We start from the raw sequence: 20,479 nt of genomic DNA, 5'->3' as shown, positions 1-20,479 counted from the left end.
TGGCACACGATAACGTTTGGGCCCCTTAAATGAAAACAATGGAAAGTTGCATTAATTAAGATAGTTTCGCTGATCACAGAAAAAAAGCAGTGCATTCATGATAAGTTTGGAAAATATGAATAACATCAGTATCTGGAGACAAATATTAACAGAGTTAACGAGTAGCCATTCGTCGTTCAATAATATACGACGTTATTATAAACACAACTACACATAGTTATTCATAAGGAACACCAAATATAGCAATCACTGTTAACCCGAGAATAATAATATTGTAAAAACAACGCAGCATTTATATACCCGACAAATATTCCTCGTTTCATTTGTGTACTCTCAAGGCTTCGTGGCCGGCCGCCAAGAGACGCAATGCTTTGGATGAAATACTGCTGAATATCCACTCACAATTCACTGAGAATATCTTTTAACTATTTTACTTGCCGTAAGGCAAAACACAGTACAGAAAAATAATTCTTTTTCCCCATTTAAAACCAGTATTGTTGCACTCTCAATTCCCCTCCATTAATGGCCGGCCGGCATGTGATCACAACACTTTTGAAGTAATAAACGTGATTTTCCTCCTTCAGCTCCCAAAAATTATCTTTAAACTATTGTACGTACCTTTAGCCAATGGGATATCCACAAAATAAGTCCAGTTCTGCCTTTTTAACAAGAGATTTAATGCTTCTTTGGTCACACGGACACTCTTCACGCATAAGTCGCCATGCTCTTAAGCAAACACAATCGCACCCCGGCACAGCGTTGCCAAAATTCCATGTTCCGGCCTGTATAATAGGTGCCTTGCGCGTGGAAAGCCGCGTTCCACCAGCGATCGCTCCGCTCAGGCGGAGGCAGGCAGGAAACTCCCCAGATCCACACGCAACGCACCTGCTTATCGGTCTGCTCGCGTCGTCTACGGGACGGGGAGGTCGTGAGTGGGGAAAGAGGGGCGGAACATTCCTCGCATTCCGCCCGCCGCATCTTCCCGCCACATCTTCCCGCCACATCTTCCCTTCCCCCATAGCGGCGGAGACACACCCACTTTCGCCACACATAAACACGTATAGTAACGCAATTGTGACTGTTGAAATTAGAATGCTTTACCTACCTATTATTTAAATTAACTAATGGAAAAGTTTGCCGAATTCAAGCTTAACTACGTAGTGAGCGCTCAAAAGGGATATGAACCCGCGATCGTTGTTTTATCGGGCGAGGACGTTAACCTACTGAAAATGAGGCCAGAAAAATGTAAATTCAAGCCGTGACCATTGCCATCAGCATCTGGTGTTCTGGCCGTAGGCAGATCGCTCACGGATTTAATCTCGTGTTAAGCCATCAAACCCTCCGATCAAAATAATTTTTTTATCGGTCGTTTTCTTCTGAACCCAACCCTAAAGTTCAACTCCACTCACTTCAAATCCAATTGACTACTTAGCGTCTCTCGCTAGGGAAGCAATGCTTTAGATTTAACCGCTACTTCAATCCCAGTACTGGTTCACTCCATTTCCTCAAATCGCGTGCCACTCCCATAATACTTGCTCAGAGCTCTCTTTACCCAAATCCTACTTATATTGCCGAATTTATTTTCTTATGGTAGTCCTCTACGCATAAAATCTTTCTGGCTTGATTTGGTGGAAGTCGATAAAAGAACACTAAAAGTATATTCCACACTCAACAATTTTATTTTCAATATTCTATTTTATTTTATTTTAATTCAATATAATTTCAAAACTCAATAACCGACCGTGGTTTGAACACATTGTACATGTACTTGGAAATGCGACGTGTTGAAACCATGGTCAGTTGTTGAGTTTTGGAATTATAAAGCGTGGAATAAACTGTTAGTGTTCTTTTATCGTGTATTCCCTTACGTACATTTCCTTCGATTACTACTTCATTATGGTTCAGAAACAGTTTCTCTACCAGTTATAAACATATTTCGCCAATATCGATATCATTGTTAAGATATAATGATACACTATTAAATTCAACTGCCTGGATGCAAGAATTTTAGCCTTCAAAGCTGGGAATAATCTGCGACATTAGGTTTTATTACTGAGAACCAAGTTATGTTAAAGGAAGGTGGGATGGAATAGGTAAATAGAAAATTCCAGAAAAAAATGTGGAATAATTGCATACTTCAATTATTTTATTGATTCTCTTATTTTCACAGCCACGAAAAAGCGCACTTATGGTCATTACAGCTACGGTTGCAAGACGATTTCAAACTCCAATTCCCAGAATAGAGGTAAGGTGGGACTCGAGCCCGCGTCCTTCGAATTAGCAGGCGAGGACTTCACCCTGCCGCCGCCGAGGACGGAAAAGAAATATTTGGCTGAGAGTTGTAAGCCACGGATCAGAACGTGGATCTGCAGGATTTGCGGTGACATACCTTCCTTCCGCAGAAGACGAGATCTTGATGTTATTAATCTGTTCTACTCCACGGGATAAGATTCACTGACATCTTTAAATATACGAAATGAATGGACTCGAACATACTCCTCCGAAAACTAGAAATGCTTGCGAAAGCAAATATATACTTTTATCCAAATTTTAATGTGATAAAAACAAAAGAAAAATTACTATTAGTTTGTCAACTGAATTCCCGCCTTTTTTTATTGTAACATTCCACTTGTCATTAAATAATTGTAGCTCAATGTATTAAGAAATTTGGAAGGAAAAATTTTTCCCGGAATGTAGGCTAAGATCTTTGAAGATAAATTACCTTTACTTTTCAAATCGATAAAATGGATTATCAAGTTCAGAAAAATGAGCATTTTTGACACATTATTTTTTATTTTAATCCAAATTATGATGGCAAAAAATCACTTTTCAAACTCTATTCTATGTATGGAGTGGGTGCTGTAGCTGAAAGAAAGGCTAGAGATCTATGCGAATTACTGAAAGGATATTATGACCTCTCTGGCCGCCCGGCTGAATTCGAAGGCAATGTAAAAATGGTAAAAACGTAGTCGCACACCAAACTCTTTGAGCGATGGTAATCTTCCATATTGCCTGAACGGTAATTGCGTGAATTTAATTTTTTTAAAGCGCAGTTAACCTACTAAACTGAAAATGGCGTATGTTCATATCTTCCGAAAAAGGAAATCCTCTTCTTTCAGGACCTTGATGGGATTTTTCTTCTCTATTGTATTCCTCAATTTAAAATTTCATTCAGCGTTGTGTTATTAATTTAACTTCCAACGCACTCGAAGTGCTCTTGAAGTTCTTAAATGACTCGAACTACAAAATAACTGTAAAATATATAGAGCTTTGCCTGTGAGAAGATAATTCACAGTTTTAAAGGCAAAATCTGAAGAGATGAATTCACGTTTCAACTTCTCCTTGACCTCCATGGATGCGTTCGCGTGCCGTGATAGCCATGGGATCATAGGCACGCCGCTCGCAGAGCCCTACTCTTTCTCTTCAATGACTTTTAAATGATCATCCGATGGCTCATGTTGCAGATTCCGGGAAAGGAAAACTTTTCGTAGAGTTAATTCATGCCCGTTAATCGCTGCAAGAGATTACAAACGGCGAACGCAGAAGCATACGTCAGTCTGACTTTCCTGACATGGCGGCTCGTTCATTGCGTCTTTGTGCCATTTCTTGGAAAATGTAAGACACGAAATTAAATTTAGCTCCACTCATCGTGTGCTGGTGAAACTTCATCACTTTGAGATTATGACTTCAATTTTAAAGCTTTACTATGCACTAACCTATCTCTAAAGGTTTAAGAGTTGTTTAAAGGGTACGAAAATAATTTCTTTTAATTTCTTTTATACTGTTGGTCATACAGAAATATCATGTGGAATATTTGACGCAGAAGATTTGGTTGGCAAATTTAAACTACGGGCAGATCGTTTTGTTGTCGGAAGAATGTCTGATAGTTTAAATCCCTGATATAATCTTTGGACAAACCAAACGAAAATCCTCTCGGTTAGAGGTGACTTAAGGAAGTAAACTGCCTTCTCTGCATACCAAAGAATTGCACGCCTCTGGCTTACTCCAGGTTGAGCCCTACCCTCAACTATCAGAGTTCGCATTTGGAGTGAAACACTGACTGTGAGTGTAGGCTCATTAAGAAAAAGATGAAGTAAAGAAATAGACCAAAAGAAATTAATTTCTTTCAAAGGAATGTCGTAAAATAATAGAATAGGTAGTATTAGTGAGAAAAATGAGGCAGTAGCGTAGCCGGGGCGGGGGTGGGGGGTGGTTCGGGCGCGCCCCTGAAATAAAGTTTTTTTCTTTCTTAAAAGAAAACAAATTATTGAATAATTCATGAATTTACAAAATATTTCTTCAACAAATGAAGTTTTTCGTTGATGAAAGGTGATAAAATTAGTTTAAAACCCATTTCTTGGTACCCTGTTTTTCAACTAAGTTCCCACCTCGTTTTGGACCCTCTCCCACTACGAAATTCCTGTCTATGCCACTTGAGTGTGGTAGTCTAAAGGGTAGATGGCTTGGCTGCTGATCGAGGGGGTTCCAGCTAACTTTTCAAAATCCGGAGCCCTCCGACAACTACCTAATCAAACCTAAGGGAGTCATCGTCACTCCTCCATTGTGGACTCGTGAAGCCAGGAAGCCCACGGCTCCCGCTGGTTTTGTTTATGCTGCAGGTCGTTTGGGGGGGAGGGCCTTGGAGTTCAATGGGCCACGCGTTTCCCGGGAGTCGACTCCACCGACCGCCAGTGTTGGATTCGCTGTCACGGAGACAAGACTCTCGCACCGCGGTCGCCTCCGTAGCAATTTCAATCCGGTGCTTTGGTATCTCGTGCATAGCCGTGCTATTTTTGCCAAGTTTTGCACGGTTCACAATAAGCGATACATGTTCTTTGCGGTCCAACAACGGGAGAATAGTGGAACGGACAGCGTTTACTTTTAAAGCCGTTAATAAAATAGTATTTACTTAGATACACTGTAAAAAGATTTCCCGACGATCTCGCCCCATGAATTCTCTTCTGGTTCTCCTCCGGATCAGGTTTTTCTTACCTCTTAGTTTTCGGTGCTCGTCTCGTGTATCTGAACGTGGGTCACGGATATCCAGACGCGATGGAGAACCTGAGAAGAATACCTGTTACTTACCGGGACATTTTTTTTGTGGATATTTATTTTTTGCGTGGAGCAAAATGCTTTCCATGTGTCGCTATGCAGATATGCTCGCTTAAGATCTTGTATCTGTGCATCTGTTCGCGTGCAGTGATGGGCTACTTTTCAAGTTCAACATTTTGTATTTTCGTTGCCGGCCATTAATCTGGTTGGAGTATGAGACTATTTTGGTGGTAGTGTTGCTTATAATTTAAATAAAACGTGAAATTACCAGGCCAGTGAATGTTTCCGGATGGTGTTACTCGGTTTAGCGAGGTTACCCTTCAACCAGCATCGCAATTCGGATTTAGTTACATATATCTTTTGATGGTGATTCCACTGTGAACCATATTGCGGCTGTCTACGTGCTTAACTTATCCACGTGAGAGTTAATGCATTGTGCTTCTTGCCGGAAGTCTGCATACCGCTGGAGTGCATGGACGATGCTGTGGTTGTTGGCCAGCCATTAGATACTTGGAAAACTTCAGCCAGGAAACCGGTGAGAGCATAATTTATTATTATTATTGTCATCTTCAGTTCCCTAGCAATATCACATGCCTCATTGCTGTATTATTATTTCGTCAAGTCTTGTTTGATGGTAACTAAATTAAAGATTTTTCATGTATTCCACATTCTAAACAATAAATTTTCCACTATTTCACCTGCAACTGTTGCATAGGTAAAATAAGCAGATGCTTCAGAGACGAAGTGAAAGGCCATAAAATGTATTTTGTAAATTCACCAACCTTTGTGCCGCTTCTATCATTTTTACAATGTCGACGTTGCTGCTTTTATCCATTTTGGCCATGGAGCCGAGTTGAATTTCTTAAAGCAATGTGAAATTGCGTACTGTCTGTCTTTAGTCATTTGACGATAGCTTTTAATGAGATCTCACCACTTCATGACCTTTCGCACCCTCCTGTGTGTTAACCTCTTGGTCGTTGGCCCTTGGCTTGATATTCAACACTAAAGGCTTTCGTTTTCCTTGTGTCCACCCAATTCTTCTTCAGTTTCTGTTTTTTTCCCACGTTTTGATTAGGTCAGTCTCTTGCATGCTTGTTTCTTCTTGTCTTTTTTATCTTTAAGCTCAAATTAAACCACTTCCCGGTGTACTATAGATCAAAGCCAGAAGATAAGGACATTTTTATGCTTATTCTGAGGCATGGTGAGCCGACATTTTTTACATTTGCAGTTATCGATCAACTGTAGCATAAATTTTAACGATACCTCAAAACTGTTTCCAGCTATTCGGCGCTGAGCGAATGTAAACAATCGAGACTGATATTAATTTTAAAATGTATCAAAAATAATGTAATCAACCTTGATTTGTCTTAAAATAAAAAAGAATATGTCTTTTCCGACTTTCAAAACGCATCGCATACCCCAGATGCAGGAAATAAAAGTGACTATACTAATGTTTCTTTTTTAGGCTAAACTTTCAAATGCGGCAATGAAATAATTAGTGAGCTTCCCTGTTGATAGAGTTTATTAACATTCACTCATATCGTTACTTTTATATGCTCATTATGGCTCATTGAAAAATTGCAAATAAATAAAAAAATGTCTCTCTCAGTTTTCTTTTTATTTCGGGGTAACTGTAGGACTAGATAACGTTTAAACGTTTTCTTAAAGTGACAACAAAACATACGCTATTAAAATAAAATAATTTCTGCCTCTTATTGTGCAGGATGAATGCTGTAGAAGTAGTAGTATTCCCTAGGTTGAGTTGCAAACTTCATGAAGTTGACAAAGCGACTAAGTTTACGGTGCGTGGAGTCATTTATTTCACTGGCGTGTCCACATTTTTGAAATTTTCATAAAAAGTGATGAAGAAAAAATTATTTTTAGAATGAGGCATAAATAATTTTTGCGTACAAGCCCATTTATAAATATGCAAAGTAAAACGGCACATCTATCTGACGCCGTCAGTAGAGAACTTTTGAAGAACTTTTCTTAAATTGAAGTTTCCCTTTCACCAGCGTAAAGCGAAGAGAATTGCTATTGTGATGGTCTTTGGTATGGTTTCCGCCGAGTTTGTAGACCCCTTCATTTGTGTCTGTTTCAACTCAATCCTGATTGGCAATGTTCTATAATCAGTTTTTCGATTGCCAGCAGTCATGACGCTCATATTTGTGAGCTTTCCATAGTTCATAGGATAAGAAATGGCTTCTTCATTGCAATCGGTTGGGATTGAGGAAAATTAATTATTAATCCCTCATTTCACTTTCGCCGTAATCATCGCCTATGAATAGATGAATAGTTCTCGGGCTTTCCACCGGGTAATAAAATCCTTCTCCGAGAACTTTTCATCCAACACCTACGCCGGGAAAACACCCGATTATATTTCATCGCCTATGAATATTGGAGAGAGATTTATGGGAACGAACCCGGTTTAATCCGGTGCCCTTTCTAATGCGAAGTATTGGAGACAGAAGTCAAGCGCTAAAAAATTGACTATTCTTTTCGAGCATGTTCCGTAGGCGTTTAAATCAGAATAGGCTTCGTTTTCGCCTTCCATCATATTTCTACCTCTCGTAAGTCAAAAGTTGAAAAAAGGATGAATATATATATATGATTTCTGGACTCTGAAACCGTAAGCTGGGCATCGTTTTTATCTCTACCTCCATTGCTTGAAGTGATAGAGAGAGTAACGCTGTGATTGACATCTCCACCTGTATCCATAATTAGTAATGTCTGGTATTAATAACCAATACATCATGTTCTTTATTTATAATTTGTTCGAAAGGACGAATTGCAGTGGAGACTAACGTTAACGCTGTCTGCTGCATGATTTATCTTTCTCAAAAGCTATTGCTAGAGACCTTATCGTGTAAATTTCAGCTTTTTTTAGTCTGATCGTCAAGTTTAAAAAGCTTAGTGCAAAGTAACTTATACGAGAGCATTCTTGGAAGATTTCTTGAGGTGTTTAAGCTGTTAACTTTGAATTAAGTTTGCTTCGCCGGAAATTACATTGATTTTTCGATCACGCGGCCGGGTTCGTCTCCGCGCGTCTGGAGTTGGAATAGCCGCGACGCGGTAAGATTTTTAAAAGTGTACTTATGGGTTTTAACGCTCAGTATTCACCGTTTTTAAGCTTTGCTTCAAGATATCGATTCTCAATTAGTCTATGGTGAAGACAGTGGAGAATTTTCAGCCAACGTAAGCGCACGTTTCATTGAAGTTCATTTAGTTTTCTTTCGATAAGATCGAAGACCATGCTTCTATTAAAAGCATTCAAACCTCGAAAAAGTGAGTTATTTCCCTGGGACTCATACAAAAAGACCTCCCATAAAGACACCAGCTGAGACCCTTATACCTTCTTCACTCTCCTTTCTCTGATCCCATGAATCGAAAACGAAAACGGTCGTTTTATGACACCGCGGAGCGGAGGCTTTGACGGTCTTAGCGGGGTATGTTTTGTCCACCAAAATGCCCTGCCGTACACTTGCTTACATTTCGGCTGGGGGAGTAGAAGCAAGAAATTCATGCTAAATTCAAGTAATATTTTGAAAAATAAACAAGGAAGTAAGGTCTATGAGTGAAACAAAGCAAAGGCTTTAGGATTATTAAATTATATAGCGGATTATTAAACTATATTGTCCATAAAAATAACACACTTCATCGCAGAATAGAATAACAAAATAGAATGTATTATCAAAGGTACAATTATAAAATATACAAAAATAGATCTCTAGTGATGTTATTACAATGTAAACCTGTAAGCATTTGAAAATCTTAGCGCAAAACGAAGGAGGAATTAGTAATCCACGTGTATTGTACGAGTACGTGTTCAGTAATTGAACCTTTTGTCCGTATAATTTTGACATACCAAGTGCCTATGCAATTCTGTTTTTAAGGATGAATTTCTCATCTGAAAGTATTATTTTAGACTTTTTATTCGAGGAATAGCACCATCATCTACTTGTTAGTTATCGAGCAGTGCTATAAATAAAGCCTTGCTGCCGTATATTTTTTTAAAATTGGGCCTAATATTCGTAAAGGCTAATTTCATTGCCTCTAAATGCCTTATTATGCGTTTCGGTTTTGCCGGCCAATCTTCGGCGCAGTTAACATAAAAATTGGCCGTTACGGTCGAATGGGCGAATAACATGGCAAGGCGATTTGTTGTTGATGACATTAACCAAGTTAAAGGTACAATTAGCATTAGCATGGCGAGGAGCCAGGTGCAGCGCCGGCCCTGGGGGTTGGTTGATCTCCTCTCCCCCGCCTCTCGGTTCGGACCTTAAGACTTCGGAAATTATAGAAGAATCCCCCGGTAAAAACCTGAGAGAATTAATCATAGTTATTACGCCGGTGAAGCACTAAATCTTTCAGCTTCAACCTGGTTGCCGTATTTCCAGATATTTTCATTTCCATTTTATCCTTATCTCCCTTTTGAAAATAATATACGATGTTTTTCATTTTAGGAACCTGCGAAACTTAATTCACTTCAATATCCTTCATGACCAAATCATGGTATTGTATGTAATGCAATTCTCTTTTTTCAATCTGCTATCTTGCAGTTGCATTCGTAATTATGAATTATAAAGTCATTTTTAAAAGACCTTTTTTGGCATTGAATTATTATTTCAACGCACGTATTGTCAATTTAAATTATTAGGTTGATATGTTAACATCGTTAATAATTCGAATTTGGTATGAAATTCTGTGTTTTGAACATTTTTAACCTTGGACCTAATGTTTTGTTTTCTTTTCAGGTGAGTAATGATGGGAAATTATGCACACAGCCTAGGTTGAATATCACAAGGGTTTGCTGGTGATCGTAAGTTTTTCACAACAATTGAAGATTATTTGTGATCTCACGATCTTCGATTTGTCTATATTCATAGCGCTTCCGTCACTGGTCTACCGTTTATTTCGAGCCGGCTGGAAATTAGCATTAGATTGTGATCGGCATTCTAGCCTGTCCATCATATTAAAAACTCCCTCAGCGTTCCATTAGGTTCGATGTCGTAATCGCGGGAACAAGAGATACCATGCACGTCGTAATGGCCACGTCCGTAATTATTGTCAGCGCGAGTCATTTGTCAAGTGCATACGCCAAGGGTCGCCTCGGTTTGTGTCCGTTACGGGAGCGAGGGGTTGAATTGAAGTCCGAACTGGTTTCTGCAGGTCATTGGGGGTGGGGGAAGGGGGAGAAGTCCCCGGAATCGTGAAAGCCAGGCCGCGCCGAACAAATTGGGCTCCAGCGGCTTTATGGAACAAAACGCGTTAAAATGAATCCTCGTGTTTCATTTAATCGTGGTGGCCTTCACCGGCTTTTTTTTACTGCTTCTTTGCATTTAATCAGTGTGTTTTGAATGAGAGAATCGTGTAATTTTGAGTTCCCAATCTTAAAAACAAGGAAGTATGGCAATAGGTTTTTTTTTTTTCTGAGTGCCGTCCTTCTGATTAAGGTGATCAACGTGAATTCACGTGCGCATTATTACATCTTAGTTTTAAAGAATTTCCTCTTGCACCATTATTTGTCGATACAAAGTACTACAGGTGCGTTTGATGTGTACTGGACCCCCAAATTAATACATGTCTAACAAATGGGAACTGCATACGTACTTTTACCATTGTGAGACGCTATAATCAAGTTGATGACATCATCATAGTTTATTTCAATATGTCATGAAAGTATTATTATTATTTGAGTGTTCTACCGATTAAGATAGGTTTTCATGGAGTATCTAAGAAGCACAATGGCAGTCCCACCTTCAATCAGGAACTTCCCACATCAATTCATAGTAAGACCTAACCCCTTCTATTCTCAAAGCACTGCAGGAAAAAGTGACTTTGTACGCAGTCACGCGAAGATAACCCCGAGAAAATGGCTTGATGGGGTAACTGGCTGGCAATACGGGAGTTCCGGGTTCGTATCCCGGCTAAGTCAAATTTTTTCATGGCGAACTTCATCATATCGTGTATTTCCCTTTTATTTTTTTTATTAAAAATTCTATTATCTTTCGTCTTCTCCCTCGTTTACCCATCTTTACCCGCTAACCTTGTTTTAATCATGTTACCCGATTTAAGATAACTATTCTTTTTCGGGTCTTAGGCTTAGCTCTCTTTGATTTTTTATTCGGGGAATTTCATGCCACGATAGTGATTTCTCCTATCGCTCACTGCTCTTCAATCAGTCCCGTAGAGCAAGGGAGATCTTCAACGTCCTCAAAACTGCCTCGGAAGGGTAAGTTAGGGAGATGGGTCTCAAGATAAGTGCAATATTTGTTGAAGTGCTTGAGGTAGTTGGCTAATTGGTGGATAAAGTTTGCTGAATCCTTTTGAGGGTAACTTTCGGAATCCATAGAGACACTCATTCCGAGTGTTCTGTCCTGCGTGTTTGTTTGTGATTCCGCCGCGACGGAAGAGGGATTGTCTCAAGGGGACGCGTGGAGGAAACGCTGCCACCCAGCCATGTTTAGAGGGAAAGCTTTGGAAGGTTTGCCTGGAATGAGGAAGAAAAAGCTAAGCAAATAAATGTACTGGCGAAAGTAAGATGACAGGGGGGGTAAAAGTTTGGTAAAAGTTCGGTCACAGTACTTCGGAATTGCTCTACTTCACTTCTGAAGGATTATTTGGTCTATATCTCCAGATTTAATTTGTCATTCGTGGTATGGATTGATATTAAGTGTGTGGGACCTAAATGGATTTGGCTACGCAAGTAAAGTTTTTACCATTTTGCAGGTGTTAACAGTACAATAGTACAAAAATATGAAATTGATTTCCAGCCATTCCGCCCATTTCTGTCATTGAAATTTTCAAGACACTCTCCTCGATATAAAACTTATATTGCTCTCAGGTGTCTCCTACTTTTAAATAAAGTTATGTCTGAATAAAGTGGAAGATTTGTCCGTCATTAAACTACATGCACCCACGCGCCGTTGTATCGTCACTGTCATGATTGGTTCGTGTTAATTAAGAGCTCTGATCTTCCAAATCGATGGTAACAAAAGTCATTAGTTAAATTAGTACGGCAACATCTAATTTTCCACCTAATTCAGATGAACTGAAATGAAATTGAAACCTTGGAGGCATTTGGCGAAATTAAACCCACGTAGCCTTACAGAATGAATTATCGTTTTCTCGTGCTCGGGGCTAGGACAGAATAAGAGGGGCATTTGGTTGGAAGACTTAGTGGGACTTACGGTGGAGGTCGACGCGACGCGCTTGGGTGGAAGGAGAGAAGGGAAAGATTTTATATCGAGGGAGAGGAAAGGAGGCAGTTATCTTCAATGAAAATTTCCCATTGAATATACCCCGGAGCGAGGCGAATGTATCAGGCGAAGTGAAAATGTATCCGCACTTTTTTCTAGGAGATAAAAACTGCCACCGCCGCGAGTGGATGAGATGGCCTTAAAAGGCCGTTTTACACGGTACACGGAATTGCGCAGTCTGACGTACGTGTGAGGGCGCAATCAAAATTGCGTCGTGTAAAGCGGTGAATTGCTAGAACACATGCGAGAATGCGTGGATGCGAGACGGCAAAATAGCCCCTGTTCTAATTTCGTTCATGCATTCGCGCAATTCCACGCCATTTTAGAAATTAATGCAGCTCTAACCTGCGCAATTCCGTGTACCGTGTGAAACGGCCTTAAAAGTTATGCCCCGAAATTAGAACAGGGGCTATTATGCCATCTCACATCCACGAATTATCGCATGTGTTCTAGCAATTCACCGCTTTACACGACGCAATTTCGACTGCGCCTCCGTACGCATGTCAGATTGTGCAAGTACGTGTCCCGTGTAAAACGGCTTTTAGAGAATTGATGAAATATATTAAATCTGCGAACGCAGGAAAGAAGCCTACGGTCAATGAAGACGCCTCTCGAGCGGCTATGAAGGTGTGGGAACTTAGGATATGCACTTCTATTCCGGTATTGTCCAACAGCTTTGACGAAATGGATTTTGGGTGAAGGCCGCCGGCGTCCGCTGCCCCCTCCCCTCTCAAACTCCCCAGGAGCACCAAAATGCACACCAATTGCGTCTTTCTTCGTTAGTCTTACTACTATTTGATGTTTTAGCATCGTCCGGTGAGAAACAATCACGAAAGAATTACTCAATTATCTGCTTTCCAGTCTGTATTTCTTATATCAGTGTCATTCCTCGTCTTTCGCTGCTGTCAACAAAGTATTGGTAAATTCTTTCGCGAATCTCTTGTCCGCATGTATAATAAAAGGAATATTTAAATTCAAATTTGAGCGTTCATCAATAGATGTCTAATTTCCACGGCACTAAGCTCAGATATAGCCCAAGGAACCGGAGTGTCTCCCTAGTATATCATCAGCGGGTAGTCCTTTACGTCGATATTAAAATACAGCCATTAAAAAAATCTCGGATTGGTCGCCGAGCGCATCCTTGCAGCAACGCAAATTGGGTCCCTAGATTACCCTCCCAATGTTTATGTCGCAAATCTAATCCAACGTAGTGCAATTAGCAAATAGACCACTGTAAGGGATGAAATGCGATTTGATGCTTTCCTAGCGAATGATGTGGGTAAACTCTTCTCGGGATTCAACATAATTTATCCCTGAGGATGAGTCCCGAGTCGGAGCTTGAAACGTTGGCCATTATGGAAAAATTAACCCGGTGGGAATCCCGAGAAGAGTTTACTCACACAGCAAGGGATGTTGGAATTATGCTTATATCAAAGGGATGATGCCTCCGTTTTGGGCGGTATTCGCTTCGTTCCATCATAATCAAATCTTTTTTAATTTTGTGTGTATACTTTTCACTTGGAAAGGACTCGTTAATCGCAAATTTTATAACTTAATCTGATCCTCCGACTCCGAGAGGAATGTGTTTTTTTGGGCTCGTTGAAGGGAGCTGGGTTCGTGGATGGTTCTGCCTCTAGTGCTGAGTGGTGGTCGGAGGGGGATACGGCTGGCAGGCGAGGAGCGAAGGGGGGACGCTGGGTAAAGGGCTCAAGATGACGGCAAGAATGATTCTTTTGCTTTTATTCGGAGGATGGGGCCACTCTTTCCCTTTCCCTGGAGGCGGGTGCGCGAGCCGTTAGCGCGAAAACAGGGTTTGGGAGGGGGGTGAGGGAGACGAAGGACGACGGGGTGCTGAGAAATGTTCGCTCTTCGAGGATGAATGCGCGGGAGGCCATCTTGTCGGGAGTTTGAGTGGGTAGCGGAGGGGAGGGGGGGGGGGGTGCGCTCGGTGAATGGACGACGAGGAGGACACTTGAGCGTCAAGAATCTGCCGTGTCATTCGTTGACGGATTTCCCGGAATCCAGTGGTCGATCGAGCCACACTAGAGATCAAAACAGAGAGGCAGCTGAGTGAAACGGAGAAGGGTGAACCTCTTCTCGGGCTCCATGAGTGAAACCTTATACGCCCTTCTCGCTCATGGAGATATCAGGGAAATGAGGTGGGTGTTGGAAGTGTGGTGGGACTTAATGAAAGCATATTGGCCTCGTGTTGAGGATCGTTAGACTTTAATGGTGTCTCTGGTGAGTGCAGCCGTCAAGGGATTTTGGTAATCCGATTGTGGCCAGAAAAGTCGATAGTAGATGTGAAAGTGGAATTTCCTCTTTCTTTTATTACTTTTTTACCAATGAAATTGTTGAGATTTTGGTCATAAGGGTAATGCGGTGGTAGGAGAAAAAAGTGACGTTGGAATAGAAATTTATGAAACAGAGTAGCTGCAGCGAAGATCGTTTTAGAGTAAGATGATTTTTGGTGAAAACCAGCCTGATGAGGAGCGCAGTTAAAGGCTCTAAGTATCACAAATCTCTATGAGTGTGGGCATTTAAATGAAGGATATTCATTGCTATTGTCATCTGCGCAGTGGTTTTCAAAGCATGGTGAATTTCATGAGAGAATTATTTATCGTCTTTGCAAATACATTTGAAATAATAGAAGGACTTTCCAAGTTTTTAATGTGTTCTTTAGCGTTTTATTCATCTACATCTACATCTACATAATGCCCCGCAAGCCGCCTAAAAGGCGTGTGGCAGGGGGTGTTAGGACACCAGCCGTTTACAGCTATAAAAAAAAGAAGTGCTCTAACGAGGTTGGGACAAGCGTTTATTAAAGTCCTTTATTGTTCGGGGGAAAAACGAAATCCCATATCTATCCGTTCGGCAAAAAATCACTCTTAATTTATCGCTTCTGTCGGACCTGGAAATATAGTGTGGCTCTAAGATTATGTTCTCTGTGTCGATCTTAAAGATATCCTTTCTCAATTGTTCAAGCAATCTAAGCCTAGCGCGCAGCCTCCGAGTCTCCAACGGCTTCCAGCCTAATTTGCTTAACATCTGGGTAACACTGTCTGTACGCCCGTAGCGGTTTTTGACGAAACGCGCAGCCTTCCTTTGTATCTTATTCAGTTCGCGGATTAAGTCTTTCTGCACTGAATCCCATACACTCGCTGCATATTCAAGGTGCGGTCGGACGAGAGCGAAATAGCACCTTTCTTTTACTTTCTCATCAGAAAATCTTCCCACAATACGCTTGACGAATCCTAATTTCTTCAGGGCTATGCCGCAAATATTCTTTATATGTGTTCCCCACGTGAGGTTCGAAGTTATCGTTATCGTGCGAAAATCGTGACTTCGCGACGAATAGTGATAGCAAGCTCCAGAATATATGAAATTTTGACCCGGAGGAGCATGTAGAACCACACATGGGTGGGAATCAGAATGAGTAATGAAGTACATGTTTTGAAGGATTAAGGAATGACTCGATATGCATAGAAGTGCTATTCCTCGTATCTGGTTGACCTTTTATCTCCAGTTGTGGGTTAATGATCTTTTTGAATTTGCCGCTGTAGACTTTGATTAAAGTCTGCTGGGTGTTGTTTTGTGTTGCCTTGGGTCGTCTCCTTAATCATTTCGAGCCCCTCCTCTCGCACTCAAAAATCCTGTTCGTGACTCGGGAAGAGGGAAAGAACAAGGTACCTTTAACACCCCTCCATCGTTTTCCTCTGAGGAAAGGAGAAAATTTGGCGTTTAAAACACTTTTATACCCCCATGTGTTTTACGGCCGGACATTATTTACAATTGTGTACCTCTCGTGCGATTTTATCTAGTCTCCTCACCCGATTTTTCTTGATTACTGTTCATCTTGCGAAAATCTTCTATTTTCGACTCTTGGCTGGTTCTATGTTCTAAAGTCTCCTGAATTTTGGTGCACGACAGTCCAGCAAAGATGAGCATTCAAAGCAAATTAAAAACTTATTTATTTGCTACAGTAGCATTTGTGTATATCTCTAGAGAGAGTGCGGTTTGGATAATGTATGTTTGGAGGAGCCCGTGCGACGTCATCACCTATCACATGATGTGAGGGAAGGCGGAAACTACGCCTTGCTGACCTCCTGACTTGACTTGGCTGTTTCACCATCTATGATACTAGATGACCTTGCTCCACCAATTAGTTAGCAGCCTGAAATTTAAATAAACGATTGAACTCTGGATAAGCCCTGGCCCGGGGGAGGAGTGGACCGATTTGTGGTCTAATCCGGTCCCAGATAAAATAAAAACCTAAGTCAAGTCTCCATAAGGGTGTGGGCTAAGAGTCCTCGCTTTAACTTGCTCATCTGATCGGTCGCGCGAGTGGGGACTCTTATTAAGCGTTCACCTCGTAGCAAGTAGGGGATCGACTTCCGTCAGAAACATTTCGGCTCACGCCGGATTCAGAATGTGGGGCCACAGGAATGGGAGCGGGCGCTCTCTAACTACCCTCAGCAGCCCCTCCTCTCATCTTTGCAGTCTCTCTCCGCACAGCATTGAAGTTAATGACGGTCGTAGCTTTGAGCGCCGCTAGCGATGGAGCGTTGTGGCCCATGGAGTGAGGCGGCAGTCGATTCACTGATATGCGCTTTCGGCCCTTTTCACTGCATCATCCTTCCGTGCCCTTCGCAGGGGGCAACGCCGCCCCTGATTGCCCACCATTCTTCCACCTCCCCCTACCATAATTTTTATCGTCGCTCCAATCATTTCCATACACACTCTCCCCCCTCTCGGCCTCCACTCCATATTTTTCCCTCCCTCCTTTATATGCCTCCTCCTCCCCCTTGCATCATTTCGCGCCGCTCGGCCACTTTTACCCCTTTTTCCTCCCGCGGACTAATGAAATAAAAAAGAATCCTCCTCCACCCCCCTCATTCCTCATACATATCCTCCTTCCTTTGCCTTTCGATCTGCTCCGTCTCCATTTTTTTTCCTTCCCTTCACCCAGCGACGACCATATTCTCCAAAATTATGCCATCCCGTCCCTCGTACTCGTTCCGAATGAAGGCCATCTCCCCGTCCCGTTCGATCGCATCCCCCACCCCCTGCTTCTTCATTCTTCTTCTTCACCCGCGCTTATGTGCTCCACCGTCTTCATCTGTCTGCTCTAACCTCTCCCTTCGCCATTCCTTGACTTTTGTGCATTATCTCACTTCGGAGACATGACCGTCAAGTCTTCGTTGTGAAATCACGACGGTACCCTTTCAGATAAAGTTCTCCAAATGCTTTTTCCGGTGGGAGTGAACCTTAGCACAGTGATTGGCAAAGGGTCGCCCGTAATATTCGTGCCTTCAGTATGTAGTTTCAACCAATAAATAATTTATTCAAAAGACTGCTGGATAAGGTTACTTTTCATGAAAAAAAATGCGATATTCCTATTCTTCCCTGAGTGCGAACTTACGATTTTGCAGTCCTTTAGTACTTCATACCTTATTCTTTCTTAACTTATCTCGTCCCAGTGGCATATTCCATTCCTACCTCATCACTTCTCACCTATCCCCATGCTAGTATTAAAGTTGATAGTGAGATGAGCTTGAAATAAATGCTTAATTAATACCCTCATACACTATTGACACCCTTGTGATAGAGCGGGCTGCGCTTATGTTGCAATTTCAATGGGATATTATCGCTTTTGTCATTAAATTTCACTCTTTTCTGTTTATCCATGGCTGATCTGAGTATGAGTGTAGTTGGGAAAATGTTATTTTTATAGCGTTTAGACCTCGGAGAGCCGAATTCGTTTCTCGTCCTCCGGCCCGGTTCCCTCCTCCGACTTACAAGTCTAAGTACCCTTCTCCTTCGCCTCCATCCGCCGTATTTTCTCATCCGTCGAAAACCTTCCATTGGCGCCCCCCTTCACAATCCTCCCCTCTTTCCTCCCTCCATCTTCCTCCTATTTCCTTCCCATTTTCCCTTATCGAGGAATACTATGGCAATTCGTCGCTTAGCACCCCAAGGCAGATGCCCTCTCTTTTTCTCTCTCTCCCGTCATTGAACCAGAGTTCCTTCTCCCATCAAGTCGACTACCTCCTGCTCTTGTAAATGGTTGTAAATTGCTTTAAATCGATTCTCCCCCTCCTCCCGAAAAATTTGCTCTCGTTACGTCTACTTACGTGGCGAGCTGTGCGCCGTGCTGATTTTTGGGTCCTCTTTATTTGTCCTGTCGTCCTTTAAAATGAGATCTCTAGTTATTCTTGGGTTGTTTTTCTCTCGTCTCTGCGTAAAACGTTTCCCCCTCGTGATTTACGCTTCAAGACTATGTTCCATTAGCAGTTTACAGTTACGTTATATGTGGATTTGTTTTCATCCGATGAAATGTTTTCGCATTGGGTTCATTTATCGTGGGTGGTATTTACAGCGCTGGTGAATAAATCGGCTAGTGACCCTAGCATAATCCCGTCATTATACTTTTAAGTTTTTTATTTGGATTTTGTTTTATTACTCCCTCTTTGAAACATTTTTCGACTTTTCGGAGTAAAATGACGAACTGACGCATTAAATTAAGCAAAAATGTTTCGTTTTGTTGATTGTTTCAAATTTTTATCTTGGTACTCCACGATATGTGCATAAAAAGGAGGAAATCTCTGGAGAGTGTGGGGGCGCGTGGAGGGAAGCAGCCATCTCGAGAACTCAATCGATGCAGTGTTTCCTTTTTCCGATATCGCTGAATAAGTGCGTTCCTGTGTTGCAGCCCCGCCCACAGTGATTATGGTAAATGATGATCTTCTTCCAACCCTTCTCTCTCTCTCATTCCCTTCCCCGGATCAACACTTTTCTCCCGGGAGCGTCGAAGGGATTGCCGGCAATCACGCTGTCCGCACCCGCCTCGGCGGAGTGTTCACCGCCCACATTTCTTTCCGCTTTTTCTCTTTTTTTTGGGAATCATATGCGTATTTAGGTGGGAAGAGAGGGAGGAGAGATAAAGTAGAACCCTTCTAAACGACTCTGCCGCCTCAGCGAGTGTTTTACATTTAGGGTGCATCCGGACTAATCCGTAATGTCCGCAATTTTACGGTTTTGTATAACCGCGGCGGCGACGGCATCACTTGATTCAATTCCGATCTCTTCCCTCCTCTCGCGTTTGATGCGAGCGCCGCGCGCTTTTCTCCCTTCATGTTTTCACTTTATCGTCATCCCGCCCCTCTCCACTTGACCGCCATTGACCTTGTGTCTTCCTATTTCCTCTCCCCGTCTTCTGCAGTTTCTTGAATACGACCGCACATCCCGTCTCACATTTTTTTCGCCCTTAAATATATTCAGTATTTACTGACCTCTATTCTCAGAAGACATTCCGCTACAATTGCGTGATTAAAAATATTATATTAAAAATTATTTTATTGCGTCTTTCCTGTTCGATTTGAATGATATTGATTTTTTATGAGGTTTTCTTCAATATTGTATTACAAAGTTACGGTGTACATCACGCGCTTGCAAGAACGTCGTTTTGGTATTTCCAAGAGGTCATGAAAAAAAGTGTTCTGTATTTTTTGGTCGAATATTAGTGAAGTTAGGAAGTAATTGCTGTGCGAGTCGCTTCATTGTAGAAGTCTCAAAGAAAGTAGAACAGCCGTATATTGTTGGCCGAATGTGGTCTCTGTCGGAGAGAATTGTGAAATGTAAAATAATTCTCTGATTTATAAGAGAAGGATATTGATGGCAATGTGGGAAAGAATGAAGATTAAGTCATTTTAAGTATTGAGCTCTCTGCTCTCGGAAATGTAGGCTAATTTAATTTTTAGTCAAAACTGTGCAATCGTATTTGCATTGCGCGCTTAAGCACCTGATAAGTACTTTTACGAAAGAAAATAATATTTGCTTGATTTGAATAGCTCAGTCCACGGATTATTACGCCGCTTTGGTTGGGTAAGAGGAAGAAATATAATGCCCTCGGCGCTGTCTTCTACGCTTTGATACGGTATTTATCCTTTTCGGTATTTTTACCGCTTGCCGAAAGAATTTTTTGCGTTCAATCTAGCACTTCCGGGAGCAAATCGGTCTGACAGCCGGGACCTCCTGTCCCTTTTGTGTCGCCTTAAAAGTCCTTGAAGTGCCAAGAATGGACGAATTTCACGGTTTTCACTCCAAAGCCAGCAGTTCTCTCGGTAGATCTTTTTTTATCCCCATACTTGGGCAACGGGGTCCGCGTG

This window comes from Ischnura elegans, chromosome 4, assembly GCF_921293095.1.
Source record: "Ischnura elegans chromosome 4, ioIscEleg1.1, whole genome shotgun sequence".
In the NCBI taxonomy this organism is placed as follows: Eukaryota; Metazoa; Arthropoda; class Insecta; order Odonata; family Coenagrionidae; genus Ischnura; species Ischnura elegans.
The sequence above is the reverse complement of the archived record's forward strand: the minus strand, read 5'-3'. Positions refer to the sequence as shown.